General features: G+C 47.7%; 1 pseudogene; it reads right to left on the reverse strand.

Moving 5' to 3' along the window:
* Window positions 1–5,260: 5,260 nt before the first annotated feature.
* Window positions 5,261–15,116, reverse strand: part of LOC147119007 (uncharacterized) — a 75,184-nt pseudogene continuing 65,328 nt past the window's right edge.

Raw genomic sequence — 15,116 nt, forward strand, 5'->3', positions numbered from 1 at the left:
CATCCTTCGCACCCAAAGAAAAACGCCAACAAATGCATGCAGAGCCGAACTAGGCAGATACCCACTGATAATAAACATCCAAAAACGAGCACTAAACTTCCTAAATCACCTCAAATCTAGCTCCCCAGACACCCTTCATTTCAAAGCCTTTCAGACCCAAGAGCTAAACCCAGAAAAGAGTCCCCTGAGTCAGCTGCTACTGAAACTAAGTACTCAGCCGGACCCTGACCAGCCCCAGACCAACACAGCCATCCAAACACCAATCCGAGTGAACCAAATCATTAAACAATGCAAAGAAACCTACCTGGAACATTGGAACAAAATAACCGAAAACCAAAGCAGATTAGAATGTTACCGGGCCCTAAAAAGAGAATATAAACTGGCAGACTACCTCACGACCATCAGAGACACAAAACAGAGACAGACCCTCACCAGGTACAGACTAAGCGACCACCAACTGGAAATTGAAAAAGGCAGATACAAGAAATCCTGGCAGCCTAGAGAGAATAGAATATGCGATCAATGTCTGGCTGGCGAGGTTGAAACAGAAATGCATTTCCTCCTAAAATGCGAAAAATTCAACACATCAAGAAACATATTATTCAACAAGCTAAGCCAAACAACCCCAGATTTCAAGGAATTGGATGATCTGTCAAAATTGAGATTAGTCCTAGGAGAAGGAGACAGACCATACCTTGGGGCTAAATATGTAACAACATGTCACAACCTGAGGACTGTTTAAAAGTAAGACTGTTTAAAATTAATATTGAACGTACCAAATGAAGTAGAAAGACTGTTTAAAATTAATATTGTTTAAAAGTAATATTGTATATACCCAACAAATGTCAAATCGATTGACACCTACAGAATGTTGGAAAACTGTACCTTTTTGCTATGTAAGCTTTGGCAATATGGTTCTCTGTAAACTTTCATGCCAATAAAGCATTTGAACTGAACTGAACTGAACTGAACTGAGTGCTCCCACTGAGACACAGAGAGAGAGAGAGAGAGTGCTCCCACTGAGACACAGAGAGGGAGAGAGAGAGAGAGAGAGAGAGAGTGCTCCCACTGAGCCACAGAGAGAGAGAGAGAGAGAGAGAGAGAGAGAGCTCCCACTGAGACAGAGAGAGAGAGAGAGAGTGCTCCCACTGAGACACAGAGAGAGAGAGAGAGAGAGAGAGAGAGAGCTCCCACTGAGACAGAGAGAGAGAGAGAGAGTGCTCCCACTGAGCCACAGAGAGAGAGAGAGAGAGAGAGTGCTCCCACTGAGACACAGAGAGAGAGAGAGAGAGAGAGAGAGAGTGCTCCCACTGAGACAGAGAGAGAGAGAGAGAGAGAGAGAGAGAGAGAGTTCTATGCGGACGACCTGGTTCTGCTGTCTCCCACAGAACAGGGATTACAGCAACAACTAGACCTACTCGACAAATACTGCCAAAATTGGGCTCTAACAGTAAATCTAAAGAAAACCAACATCATGATTTTTCAGAAAAGACCCAGATGTCAGGAAAACAAATACCAGTTTACCCTCAGTGATACCACTATAGGACACTCTATGAGCTACACCTACCTTGGTCTAACTATTACAGCATCAGGGAGCTTCAGCATAGCAGTGAATGCACTAAAAGAAAAAGCCCGAAGAGCCCTATATGCAATAAAAAGAAAATTCTACAACATCCAAATCCCAATCAAAATCTGGCTCAAAATTTTTGACAGCATAATCCTGCCCATTGCACTGTACGGTAGTGAAGTATGGGGCCCGCTAAATCACCAAAGCTACACTAAATGGGAAAAACACACAATAGAAGCCCTACATGCAGAATTCTGCCGAAGCATCCTTCGCACCCAAAGAAAAACGCCAACAAATGCATGCAGAGCCGAACTAGGCAGATACCCACTGATAATAAACATCCAAAAACGAGCACTAAACTTCCTAAATCACCTCAAATCTAGCTCCCCAGACACCCTTCATTTCAAAGCCTTTCAGACCCAAGAGCTAAACCCAGAAAAGAGTCCCCTGAGTCAGCTGCTACTGAAACTAAGTGCTCAGCCGGACCCTGACCAGCCCCAGACCAACACAGCCGTCCAAACACCAATCCGAGTGAACCAAATCATTAAAAAATGCAAAGAAACCTACCTGGAACATTGGAACAAAATAACCGAAAGCCAAAGCAGATTAGAATGTTACCGGGCCCTAAAAAGAGAATATAAACTGGCAGACTACCTCACGACCATCAGAGACACAAAACAGAGACAGACCCTCACCAGGTACAGACTAAGCGACCACCAACTGGAAATTGAAAAAGGCAGATACAAGAAATCCTGGCAGCCTAGAGAGAATAGAATATGCGATCAATGTCTGGCTGGCGAGGTTGAAACAGAAATGCATTTCCTCCTAAAATGCGAAAAATTCAACACATCAAGAAACATATTATTCAACAAGCTAAGCCAAACAACCCCAGATTTCAAGGAATTGGATGATCTGTCAAAATTGAGATTAGTCCTAGGAGAAGGAGACAGACCATACCTTGGGGCTAAATATGTAACAACATGTCACAACCTGAGGACTGTTTAAAAGTAAGACTGTTTAAAATTAATATTGAACGTACCAAATGAAGTAGAAAGACTGTTTAAAATTAATATTGTTTAAAAGTAATATTGTATATACCCAACAAATGTCAAATCGATTGACACCTACAGAATGTTGGAAAACTGTACCTTTTTGCTATGTAAGCTTTGGCAATATGGTTCTCTGTAAACTTTCATGCCAATAAAGCATTTGAACTGAACTGAACTGAACTGAACTGAACTGAACTGAGTGCTCCCACTGAGCCACGACTAACACCCGATCATTACTGTAGATTATTTCAGTTCTGATACCTTCAGCTACTCTCATGGACAAGTCCCAGCTCCCCATACCTTCCAGAGTGCCTCCCCTAGCCTTGGTATTCAGGTAAGGTATCGGTAACATGTCCGTGTACCTGCCCCGGAAGTGTTTAATGGGACAGTGTAGAGGGAGCTTTACTCTGTATCTAACCCGTGCTGTATCTGCCCCGCGAGTCTTTGATGGGACAGTGTAGAGGAACCTTTAATCTGTATCTAACCCGTGCTGTATCTTCCCTGGGAGTTTGATGGGACAGTGTAGAGGGAGCTTTACTCTGTATGTAACCCGTGCTGTACCTGCCCTGGGAGTGTTTGACGGGACAGTGTAGAGGGGGCTTTACTCTGTATCTAACCCGTGCTGTACCTGCCCTGGGAGTGTTTGATGGGACAGTGTAGATCAGGGGTTCTCTGAGGCCCCTCCTGTGTTATAAAAATTCCCTGGACCCCCTGTAACACAACACAAGTATTCATTGTCTGTAAAGTGCTTTGGGACATCCTGAGATCACAGAAGCCTCTCTATAAATGCAAGTCTTTCCTTTTCAAATCACTGTGCTTTATTTTTTGAAATAAATAGTTATTTGATGATTAAGTGCGGTAATAGTATGTTTGAAACTCCCTCCTCCTTGATTCTCCAATACAAGAGGCCCAGTGACCTCACAAGCTGCCTTGTGGCCGCCTTCCTTCCAGCCCACGTGATCTGCTCACCTGAGCAAAGCCCAGGCGGAGGCGGGGAGTGCACTGATTGGCGCTTTATCGCCCTGCCCACCCCCACAGCCACCAATCAGAGAGTGAGCAGTGTGCAGTGGGCGGGGCTGGCCTTTGATTGACAGTTTGAGCTCCCGCTCGCGGCGCTTTGAGTTTCGGCCCAGCAATGGACGGCGGTCGGAGCCGGTACTTGGGCCAAGCGGATTGGCTGCTGGCCTTTGATTGACGGTTGACAGGACCAATCCCCGGGGCCGTGGGCTGTCCTGCCCAGTGGCGCCGCCTGGTGTGAGGGCGAGCGGCGGCTGGAGCTGCGGGTCCCGCAAACTGCGCCTGCGCACTGCTCCTGTTCCATTGGGAGAAGGTGTTCAATGGGCTGGGCTCCTGGGATTGGGAATGGCCGCACCCTCCAATAAACCCCAGCCTGGATTTGTAGGGGGGAAGGGGGGAGATGGGGGCAACAGGCTGGATGGAGATGATGGGAATCTGGATCAACCCAATTGGCAGCGAGCGAGGGGCGGCTTCCGCAGCCTTGGCCCCATCGCGCCACACATCGCTTCCCCCGCGGCTGCTCAATGGGAACTGAGCCGGCGCCCGGTGTGAGGGCTGCTTGTGGGAGAAAGAATGAAAGAGGGAGAGAGTTTCTGGGCCCACCCCTTGAAACCTTCTCACGGACCCCGGTTGAGAACCTCTGATCGACAAGAGGCGCTGCAGCAACTCGCCAAGGCTTCTTCGGCAGCACCTCCCAAACCCACCACCTCCACCACCGAGAGGGACGAGGGCAGCAGGCGCAGGGGAACACCACCACCTCCAAGCTCCCCTCCAAGTCACACACCATCCCGACATGGAAATATATCGCCGATCCTTCATAGTCACTGGGTCAAAATCCTGGAACTCCCTCCCTAACAGCTCTGTGGGAGTACCTTCACCACACGGACTGCAGCGGTTCAAGAAGGGGGCTCACCACCACCCTCTCAAGCGCAACTAAGGATGGGCAATAAACACTGGGCCATCCAGCGACGCCCACATCCCATGAATGAATATTTAAAAAAGATCCTACCACAGTCGTTAATATAGGAATAACACTATTTAATATGTATATAAATCCAGAAGTACATAAATATATATACATCAATATACATACAAAAAATAAATTTTCTCCAACTTTGACTAGTTTATCCTATCTGATAATAACCAGCCCCACAGTCACTGACACCAATCTCCTCCTGTCTGATATAAACCAACCCCACAGTCACTGACACCAATCTCCTCCTGTCTGATATAAACCAACCCCACAGTCACTGACACCAATCTCCTCCTGTCTGATATAAACCAACCCCACAGTCACTGACACCAATCTTCTCCTGTCTGATATAAACCAACTCCACAGGCCCAGAAAGATTAAACTCAGCCCATTACTTGGATTGGACTTGTCTCCATTCCCGTGCCGAGGGGATTGCTGTACCAGGCGGGAGGGGCAACATTTGAGGACTCTCAATTCTCCACCAATTCCCATTCCCCTTCTTTCTGGTGGATAATGGAGGTGCCACTGTGTGTAATGTGCAAGTCAGTAAGAATTATCAGTGAGGATTAATCAGCACTTTCTAATTGGAGATGTTAATCAATGGAATCTTTCATACAGTGAATTGTAGATTTTGCACCAAAGATCAATTTAGGATTGAAGTAGAAGTTCATAAATTTATTACAAACAAATTCCTGACGAGAGTCCCTGAATTAAGGGGAATGATCACAGACAGCAGTTCTTAAAGGGACACTGCAGCCCCAACAAGTCAATCAGCTATACATCCAGAATATTAAACTCCAGACAGTTATAGGGTTATTAACATCAGCAGACACAAACCCCAACTGTCAGAATGAACATGGTCCAGTCCCGGATGTGATTAACAGCAGAATCCAACCTCTGCAGTCACTTGTGAACTCGCTGGTGTTTCAGCATGTTGGATGAATGAGTGAATCCCTTCCCACACACGGAGCAGGTGAACAGCCTCTCGCCAGTGTGAACTCGCTGGTGTGTCAGAAGGTCGGATAACTGAGTGAATCCCTCCCGAGACACGGAGCAGGTGAACGGCCTCTCCCCAGTGTGAACTCGCTGGTGTGTCAGAAGGTTGCATCTCTGAGTGAATCCCTCCCCGCACATGGAGCAGGTAAACGGCCTCTCCCCGGTGTGACTGTGTCGATGTTTTTCCAGATCTGACGGATAATTGAATCCCTTCCCACAGTCCCCACATCTACAGTCCTCACGTTTCTCCATGGTGCGGGTATCCTTGTGTCTCTCCAGGTTGGACGATCAGTTGAAGCCTCATCCACACACAGAACACATGTACGGTTTCTCCCTGCTGTGAACAGTGCAATGTTTTTTCAAGCTGTGTAACTGGTTAAAGCTCTTTCCACAATCAGTGCACTGGAACACTCTAACTCGGGTGTGGGTGTCTCGGTACTTTTCCAGTCACACTGATGTTTGCAATCTTTTCCCACAGACAGAACAAACATTTCTCCTTCCACATTCAAAGGCCGATGATATTCAGATCCTATTGAATCTAGTGACTGTCAGATCTTGACGTGATGTTTGGCTTGAGTTTCCTGTCTGCAACTCCTGCCCTTCCAACACCCTATTAAAGGAGTTTACAAAAGTCATCACTGTAAGTACATGATAGAAATCCAGAACAGACAATTCCAGTTTCTGTAGAACATTCTTTCCTCTCTTGTTCCCCCAAAGCTGTAAATCCCCGTCCCATACACTCTCCCTCCACCCTGTGCTGAAATCCAAACCCATCGCACCATCTCCAACATTTCTTTTCTCCACTCCCAGTTTTCCCCCTCCCTCTACTCTGGTTGGGTTCAGTTCTACACCCGGTGTGCAGAGTGAGAATAAAATCAATGAGTCAATGATTGTCTCTCCTGGTCACTGGGACCCTGAAGCCCCGCCCACTCTTTGTTCCTGTACAAAGATGGCCGCGCATGCGCCGTGCTGCCGGTGGAACCGGTCCGTCTTTCCTCCACCACAATGACAATGCGTAACCCGGGCCTGTCAGAGTAAAAGTCTCACCGCTGCCGTCCGGTGGAACACAGATCGGGCCACGGGATCTCATTTGGGCCTGAGGCCATTGTCCAACTTTATAAACCCTGCGGCGCGGCCTACCCGCAGTTTATTAATCTCCTGACCCCGCTCCCGCCGACCTGTAGCTTCGCCCGGCGACCGCGCGAGGCTTTCTTATTAAAGTCAGCGAGGGACATGTGACCCGGGCCCGCGGCCTGATTGACGGGAGCTTCCGACCAATAGGGAGCAAGCGGGGCGGGTCTGGAGGAGCAAGCCGGCGGCGGGTCCTTCAACCAATCGGGGAGCCCGAGGGGCGGGTCTAGCGCCGGCTGATTGTCTGATCCGCAGGGCAGCGAGTTTCGCCAGTCCCTTGTTCAGGGCCCGGGGCCAGGGGAGGCTGTGGGCCTTTATTCCCCTTATTTGACACAAGGCTCTTTGTCTCACAACACACTGGCTCAGGTTTTAATATCGAGACTTTTTAAATTCATCAATAAAAGCAGATAAACCCTGTGCTTCTGTAGAACAAACTTTTTAATATTTGGGAGTAAAAGTACAAGTTTTTTTCCCTCTGGGGAATTTATTATTAGTTTCAGGAAACAACAACCACTTGTATTTATAAAGCACCTTTAATGTAGTAAAACGTCCCAAGGCTCTTCACAGGATCGTTAGAAAACAAAATTTTACACCGAGCCACATAAGATATTCGGGCAGATGACCAAAAGCTTGGTCAAAGAGGTAGGTTTTAAGGAGCATCTTAAAGAAGGAGAGAGAGGTAGAGAGATGGAGAGGTTTAGGGAAGGAATTCCAGAGCTCAGGGCCGAGGTAACTGAAGGCACGGCCACCAATGGTGGAGCGATTAAAATCGGGGATGCTCAAGAGGCCGGAATTAGAGGAGCGCAGATATCTCGGGGGGTTGTAGGGGGCTGAAAGAAATTACAGGGATAGGGAGGGGCGAGGCCACGGAGGGATTTGAAAACAAGGATGAGAATTTTAAGGATGAGACACTTGAGGAAAAGCAGGGAGTGGGGGAGGGTCAAGCCCTTATGGGACAGGGTCGCTAATTCTGTTCTGCGACAGTTACTGGGACAGACTGTATCTCCCCCTCTCCTCCACACAGGGATTTGGGGTAGTTAAAGGGACAGTGATTCTTCTTGTTCTGTGAGATTGTAATTAAAGGGTCACTACTCTGAGATGGCTGCGAACTTTTAGTGTCGCCAGCCTCTCTAATACATCTTCCTTCCTTTGAGGATCTGTGTGAACTCGCTGGTGACTCAGCAGGTTGGATGAACTCTGAAACCTCTTTACACAGTCAGAACATTTAAAGGGTCTCTCATCGGTTCTGGGGCAGGAGCGATGTGGTTAACAGTGATCACAATATCATTGGGTTTAAAGTAGTTATGGAAAGGGACAAAGAAAAATCAACGGTGAAAATACCCAGCTGGAAGAGAGCCAGTTTCAGTGATTTGAGAAGTGATCGAACACAGGTGGACTAGAAACAAAGATTGTCCAGGAAAACAGTGAATGACCAATGGCAGGCCTTCAAGGCTGAGATAGTTCGGGTACAATCCAAATATATTCCCATAAGGAGGAAAGACAGGGCATCCAAAGCTGGAGCTCCCGATGACAAAGGATATCGAGGTTAAAATAAAACAGAAAAAGGTTTACGACAAATGTCAGGCACAGAATACAGTCAAAAACCAGGCAGAATACAGAGAGTGCGGGGGAAATTGAAACAGGATATAAGAAGGACAAAGAGACAATATGAGAAAAGATTAGCGGGTAACATAAAAGAGAACCCAAAAATCTTCTATAAACATATGAAAAGTAAAAGGATAGTTAAAGGAATGCTGGGGCCGATTAGTGACCAAACAGGAGCCCATCATACGGAGGCAGAGGGCGTGGCTGAGGTACTGAATGAGTACTTAGCATCTGTCTTCACAAAAGAGGAGGATGAAGTTAATGTCGCAGTAGAGGAGGGGGGAGTAGAGGAATTGGATACAAATAGATAGAAAGGAGGTGCTAAATAGGTTGTCATCACTCAAAGTTAACAAGTCACCCGGTCCAGATGCGATGCATCCTAGATTGCTGAGGGAAGCTAGGGTGGAGATAGCAGAAGCTCTGACCACAATCTTTCAATCTCCCTCAGATATATGGGAGTGGTGCCAGAGGACTGGAGGATTGCAAATGTTACACCCTGTTTAAAAAAGGGGAGAGGGATAAACCTGGTAACTACAGGCCAATCAGTCTAATGTCAGTGGTGGGTGAACGAATAGAGACCATTGTCAAGGACAAAATTAATTCTCACTTGGAGAAGCACGGGTTAATAAGGGGCAGCCAGTATGGATTTGTTAAAGGTAAATCGTGTCTGACTAACCTGATTGAGTTCTTTGATGAAGTAACAGAGGGTTGATGAAGGTAGTGCAGTTGATGTTGTATATATGGACTTTCTAAAGGCATTTGATAAAAGTACCACACAAGAGACTTACTCGGGGAATAGAAGCACAGGGAATTAAAGGGCTGATGGTAATTTGGGTATAATTGGCTAAGGGAGAGGAGGCAGTGAGCAGTGCTGAGGGATGTTTTTCTGACTGGAGGGAAGTATGCAGTGGGTTCCCCCAGGGGTCAGGATTAGGACCATTGCTTTTCTTGTTATATATAACTGACCTGGACTTGGGTATAGGTGTACAATTTTGAAGTTTACAGATGATACAAAACTTGGCAACGTAGTAAGCAGTGAGCATAGTAGTAGCAGACTTCAGGAGGACATAGACAGACTGTGAAATGAGCAGACACAAGGCAGATGAAATTAAATGAGGATAAGTGTGAAGTGATGCACTTTGGGAGAAGCCGTATAATCTAAATGGGACTATTTTGAGGGGGTGCAAGAACAGAGGGACCTGGGGGTCCATATTCACAAATCTTTGAAAGTGCCGCGGCAAGTTGGTGAGGCGGTTCAGAAAGCGTATGGGATACTTGGCTTTGTAAATAGGGCCATTGAATACAAAAACAAGGAAGTTACACTAAACCTTTACAAATCACTAGTTAGGAACATAGGACAGGAGGAGGCCATTCAGCCCCTCGAGCCTGTTCCACCATTCAATGAGATCATGGCTGATCTGCGACCTAACTCCATACACCCGCCTTTGGCCCATATCCCAAAATACCTTTGGGTAACAAAAACCTATCAATCTCAGATTTAAAATTAACAATTGATCTCGCATCAATTGCCGTTTGCGGAAGAGAGTTCCAAACTTCTACCACCCTTTGTGTGTAGAAGTGTTTCCTAATTTCACTCCTGAAAGGTCTGGATCTAATTTTTAGACTATGTCCCCAGTCCTAGAATCCCCAACCAGCAGAAATGGTTTCTCTCTATCTACCCTATCTGTTCCCCTTAATATCCTGAAAACTTCGATCAGATCACACCTTAACCTTCTAAATTCCAGGGAATACAACCCTAATTTGTGTAATCTCTCCTCGTAACTTAACCCTTGAAGTCCGGGTACCATTCTGGTAAACCTACGCTGCACTCGCTCCAAGGCCAATATATCCTTCCTAAGGTGTGGTGCCCAGAACTGCTCACAGTACTCCAGGTGTGGTCTAACCAGGGTTTTGTACAGCTGCAGGGTTTTGGCCTCAGCTGGAGTCTTGTGTACAGTTCTGGGCACCACACTTTAGGAAGGATGTCAAGGCCTTGGAGAGGGTGCAGAGGAGGTTGACCAGGATGGTACCAGGGATGAGGGACTTCAGTTATGTGGAGAGATTGGAGAAGCTGGGATTGTTCCCCTTAGAGCAGAGAATGTTAAGAGGAGACCTAATAGGTGTTCAAAATGATGAGGGGTTTCGATCGAGCAAGTAGGGAGAAACTGTTCACTCTGGCAAGTGGGTCGGTAACCAAAGGTCACAGATTTAAAATAGTTGCTAAAAGAACTAGAGGGAAATGAAGAGAATTGTTTTCACACAGAGGGTTGTTAAGATCTGGAACGCACCATCTGAAAGGATGCTGGAATCAGGTTCCACAGGAACTTTCGAACGGTAATTGGACGTGTACTTGAAGAGGACTAGTTTGCCGAGTTCTGGGGATAAAGCTGGGGTTTGGGACTAAATTGGACAGCTCTTTCAAAGAGCCGGCACAGACACGATGGGCCGAATCACCTCCTTCTGTGCTGTTTGATTCTATGATCAGTGTGAAGTTGCCGGTATCTCTTAAGGCTCTTAGAGCTTTTAAAGCTCTTCCCACAGTCAGAACATTTAAAGGGTCTCTCGTCAGTGTGAACAAGCTGGTGTGACAGGAGGTTGGATGAATGAGTGAATCCCTTCCCACACATGGAGCAGGTGAACGGCCTCTCACCAGTGTGGAGGAGCCAGTGTCTCTTCAGCTCCCGGAGCTTTTAAAAATCTTTCCACAGTCAGAACATTTAAAGGGTCTCTCGTCAGTGTGAACTCGCTGATGTGACAGCAGGCTGGAGTGCTGACCGAATCCATTCCCACACACGGAGCAGGTGAATGGTCTCTCTCCAGTGTGAACTCGCTGATGTGCCAGCAGGTGGGATGACTCAGTGAATCCCTTCCCACACACGGAGCAGTTGAACGGCCTCTCACCAGTGTGAACTCGCTGGTGTCTCTTCAGCTCCCCAGAGCTTTTAAAGCTCTTCCCACAGTCATAACAGTTAAACAGCCTCTCATCAGTGTGAACAAGCTGGTGTGTCTGCAGGTTGGATGATTCAGTGAATCCCTTCCCACATTCAGAGCAGATGAATATCCTCTCCCCAGTGTGGAGGCGCTGGTGTTGCTTGAGCTCCCGGGGGATTTTAAAACTCTTCCCGCACTCAGAACATTTAAAGGGTCTCTCGTTAGTGTGAACTCGCTGGTGTCCCTTCAGCTCCCCGGAGCTTTTAAAGCTCTTCCCTCAGTCAGAACAGTTAAACGGCCTCTCATCAGTATGAGCTCACTGGTGTTGCTTCAGATCCTGGGGGCTTTTAAAGCTCTTCCCACAGTCAGAACATGTAAACGGCCTCTCATCAGTGTGAACAAGCTGGTGTCCCTTCGGTTCCCCGGGGCTTTTAAAGCTCTTCCCACAGTCAGAACACTGAAATGGTCTCTCCCCAGTGTGAACTCGCTGGTGTGTTTGCAGGTGGGATGAACAAACAAATCCCTTTCCACACACGGAGCAAGTGAACGGACTGTCCCTGGTGCGACTGCGCCGTTGAACTTCCAATGCAGATGGGGAACTGAATCCATTCCTGCTGTCCCCACCTTTACCCGGTTTCTCCCCGGTGTGACGGTGCACGTGTCTCACCAGGTCAGGAGATCGGCTGAATCCGCGTCCACACACTGAACACGTGTGCGGGTCGTCATCGCTGCGATCGCTGCTTTCTCCTTCCATGTGCAAAGGCCGATGATATTCAGGTCCTGATGAATCGAGCGACTCTGTCAGATCTTGACGTGATGTTTGGTCTGAGCTTCCTGCCTGTAACTGCTCCATTTCTATAACCCTGTAAAATGAGTTCAGAAAAGGATCAGAGGCAAACAGTTGTTTAATTTTCCCCTTTCCGACCCTAGCGGCAGTGAAACTGATTTTCAGGCTCCAGCTGCTGCACAGGTTGGTTGAAAGGATCAGCAGTAATGGCGGCTGTAATACCCACAAGTCCCCGCACTCCAGAAAGTGCTCTGTTGACTCCGAGTCCCGCGCATGTGCTCATGGCCCCCGTGCTCTCCCTCCTGCTCCACAATCGCCGGTCCCGATCGGTCCACAACGCGCATGCTCAGCACAGAAAACCCGGGCGCGCATGCGGAGCCGCAAAATCTGGTACGCGAGCGCGGCTCAGGTGGGGGCGAGTCGGTGTTTCGCCTCAGCCGCCAGGGAGGTGCACATGCGCAGGACGACCCAACATTCTTCCTGTCAGCAATCACTCCCTCGTTTCTTTAATAAAAACAGAAAATGCTGGAAATACTCAGCGGGTCAGGCAGCATCTGTGGAGACAGAAACAGAGTTAACGTTTCAGGTCGATGACCTTTCGTCAGAACTGCTTGTTCTTTAGTGTCAGCCAGTGGCTCAGTTGGTAGCACTCTCGCCTGAGTCAGAAAGTTGCGGGTTCAAGTCCCACTCCAGAGACTTGAGCACAAAAATCTAGGCTGACGCTCCAGTGCAGTGCTGAGGGAGTGCTGCACTGTCAGAGGTGCTGATTTTTGGAGTAGATGGAGTAGATCTCTCAGGTGGATATAAAAGATCCTATGGCACTATTTCGAAGAAGAAAAGCAAAACAAAGAGAGGGCATGAAAAAATATTGGCAAGGAAAACCCAAAAATGTTTTATAAATACATTAAGAGCAAGAGGATAACTAAAGTAAGAGTGGAGCCTATTAGGGACTATAAAGGTAACCTGTGTGTGGAAGCGGAAGACATGGGTATGGTTCTTGATGAATACTTTGCGTCTGTTTTCACAAAAGAGAGGGACGATGCAGACATTGTAATCAGGGAGGAAGAGTGTGAAATATTAGATGAAATAAACATAGTGAAAGAGGAAGTATTAAAAGGTTTAGCATCTTTGAAAGTGGATAAATCCCCAGGCCCGAATGAAATGTATCCCAGACTGTTAAGAGAAGTAAGAGAGGAAATAGCAGAGGCTCTGACCATCATTTTTCAATCCTCTCTGGCTACAGGTGTGGTGCCAGAGGACTGGAGAACTGCTAACATGGTACCATTGTTTAAATAGGGAGAAAGGGATAGACCGAGTAATTACAGGCCAGTCAGCCTAACCTCGGTGGTGGGAAAATTATTGGAAAAAAGTTCTGAGGGACAGGATAAATCTTCATTTAGAAAGACACGGATTAATCAGGGACAGTCAGCATGGATTTGCTAAGGGAAGGTCGTGTCTGACTAACTTGATTGAATTTTATGAGGAGGTAACAAGGCGGGTCGATGAGGGGAGTGCGTTTGATGTAGTCTATATTGATTTTAGCAAGGCTTTTGATTCTGGTCACGAAAGTAAAAGCCCATGGGATCCAAGGCAAAGTGTCAAGTTGGATCCAAAATTGGCTCAGAGGCAGGAAACAAAGGGTAAAGGTCAAAGGGTGTTTATGTGACTGGAAACTGTTTCCAATGGGGTTCCGCAGGGCTCAGTACTGGGTCCTTTGCTTTTTGTGGTACATATCAATGATTTGGACTTGAATGTAGGAAGTATGATTAAGAAGATTGCAGATGATACAAAAATTGGCCATGTGGTTGATATTGAAGAAGAAAGTTGCAGACTGCTGGAAGACATCAATGGACACTATAAATGGTGGGATACTGAGAAGTGCAGAAGATCAGAGGGACCTTGGATGCAGGTCCACAGATCCCTGAAGGTAACAGGACAGGTAGATAAGGCGCATGCGCACGCGGAGCGGCAGTTTGGGCCGAGTCCAGCACAGCGACCCCTCCCGGTCACCAAGGGCAACAACCGCGCATGCCCAGAGGACACCAACCCCACTCGGATCCTGTCGGACGGAGTCGGTGCGGGGCATTCCAGGGAAAGGCCTTGGTGTCGGTTCCAGAGTCGTGATCGGTGATGCAAAGTGAGTTTTCTCTGCTCCGAGTGGGTGGAGAATCACGCCGGGTGGGGGGGAGGAGTGGATCGGGAGAAAAACCTGACCGTCCACAAGGCCCCGGACCGAGCGCCGTCAGTTCGACGGAGGACGTGATCTCCTCGGGGACACGCGATCCGGGCCCACGGCCTGATTGACGGGAGCTTCCGACCAATAGGGAGCGAGCGGGGCGGGTCTGGAGGAGCGAGCCGGCGGTGGGTCCTTCAACCAATCGGGGAGCCCGAGGGGCGGGACTAGCGCTGGCTGATTGTCTGATCCGCAGGGCAGCGAGTTTCTCCAGTCCCTTGTTCAGGGCCCGGGGCCAGGGGAGGCTGTGGGCCTTTATTCCCCTTATTGGACACAAGGCTCTTTGTCTCACAACACACTGACTCAGGTTTTAATAGAGACTTTTAAAATTCATGAATAAGAGCAGATAAACCTCGTGCTTCTGTAGAACAAACTTTCTAATATTTGGGAGTAAAAGTACAAGTTTTTTTCCCTCTGGGGAATTTGTTATTAGTTTCAGGAAACAACAACAACCACTTGTATTTATAAAGCGCCTTTAATGTAGTAAAACGTCCCAAGGCTCTTCACAGGATCGTTATAAAACAAAAATTGACACCGAGCCACATAAGGAGATATTCGGGCAGATGACCAAAAGCTTGGTCAAAGAGGTAGGTTTTAAAGAGCATCTTAAAGAAGGAGAGGTAGAGAGATGGAGAGGTTTAGGGAAGGAATTCCAGAGCTCAGGGCCGAGGTAACTGAAGGCACGGCCACCAATGGTGGAGCGATTAAAATTGGGGATGCTCAAGAAGCCAGAATTAGAGGAGCGCAGATATCTCGGGGGGTTGTAGGGGCTGGAAGAGATTACAGAGATAGGGAGGGGCGAGGCCACGGAGGGATTTGAAAACAAG

This window comes from Somniosus microcephalus, chromosome 4, assembly GCF_052327205.1.
Source record: "Somniosus microcephalus isolate GS21.2 chromosome 4, FLI_Smic_1.0, whole genome shotgun sequence".
Lineage (NCBI taxonomy): Eukaryota > Metazoa > Chordata > Chondrichthyes > Squaliformes > Somniosidae > Somniosus > Somniosus microcephalus.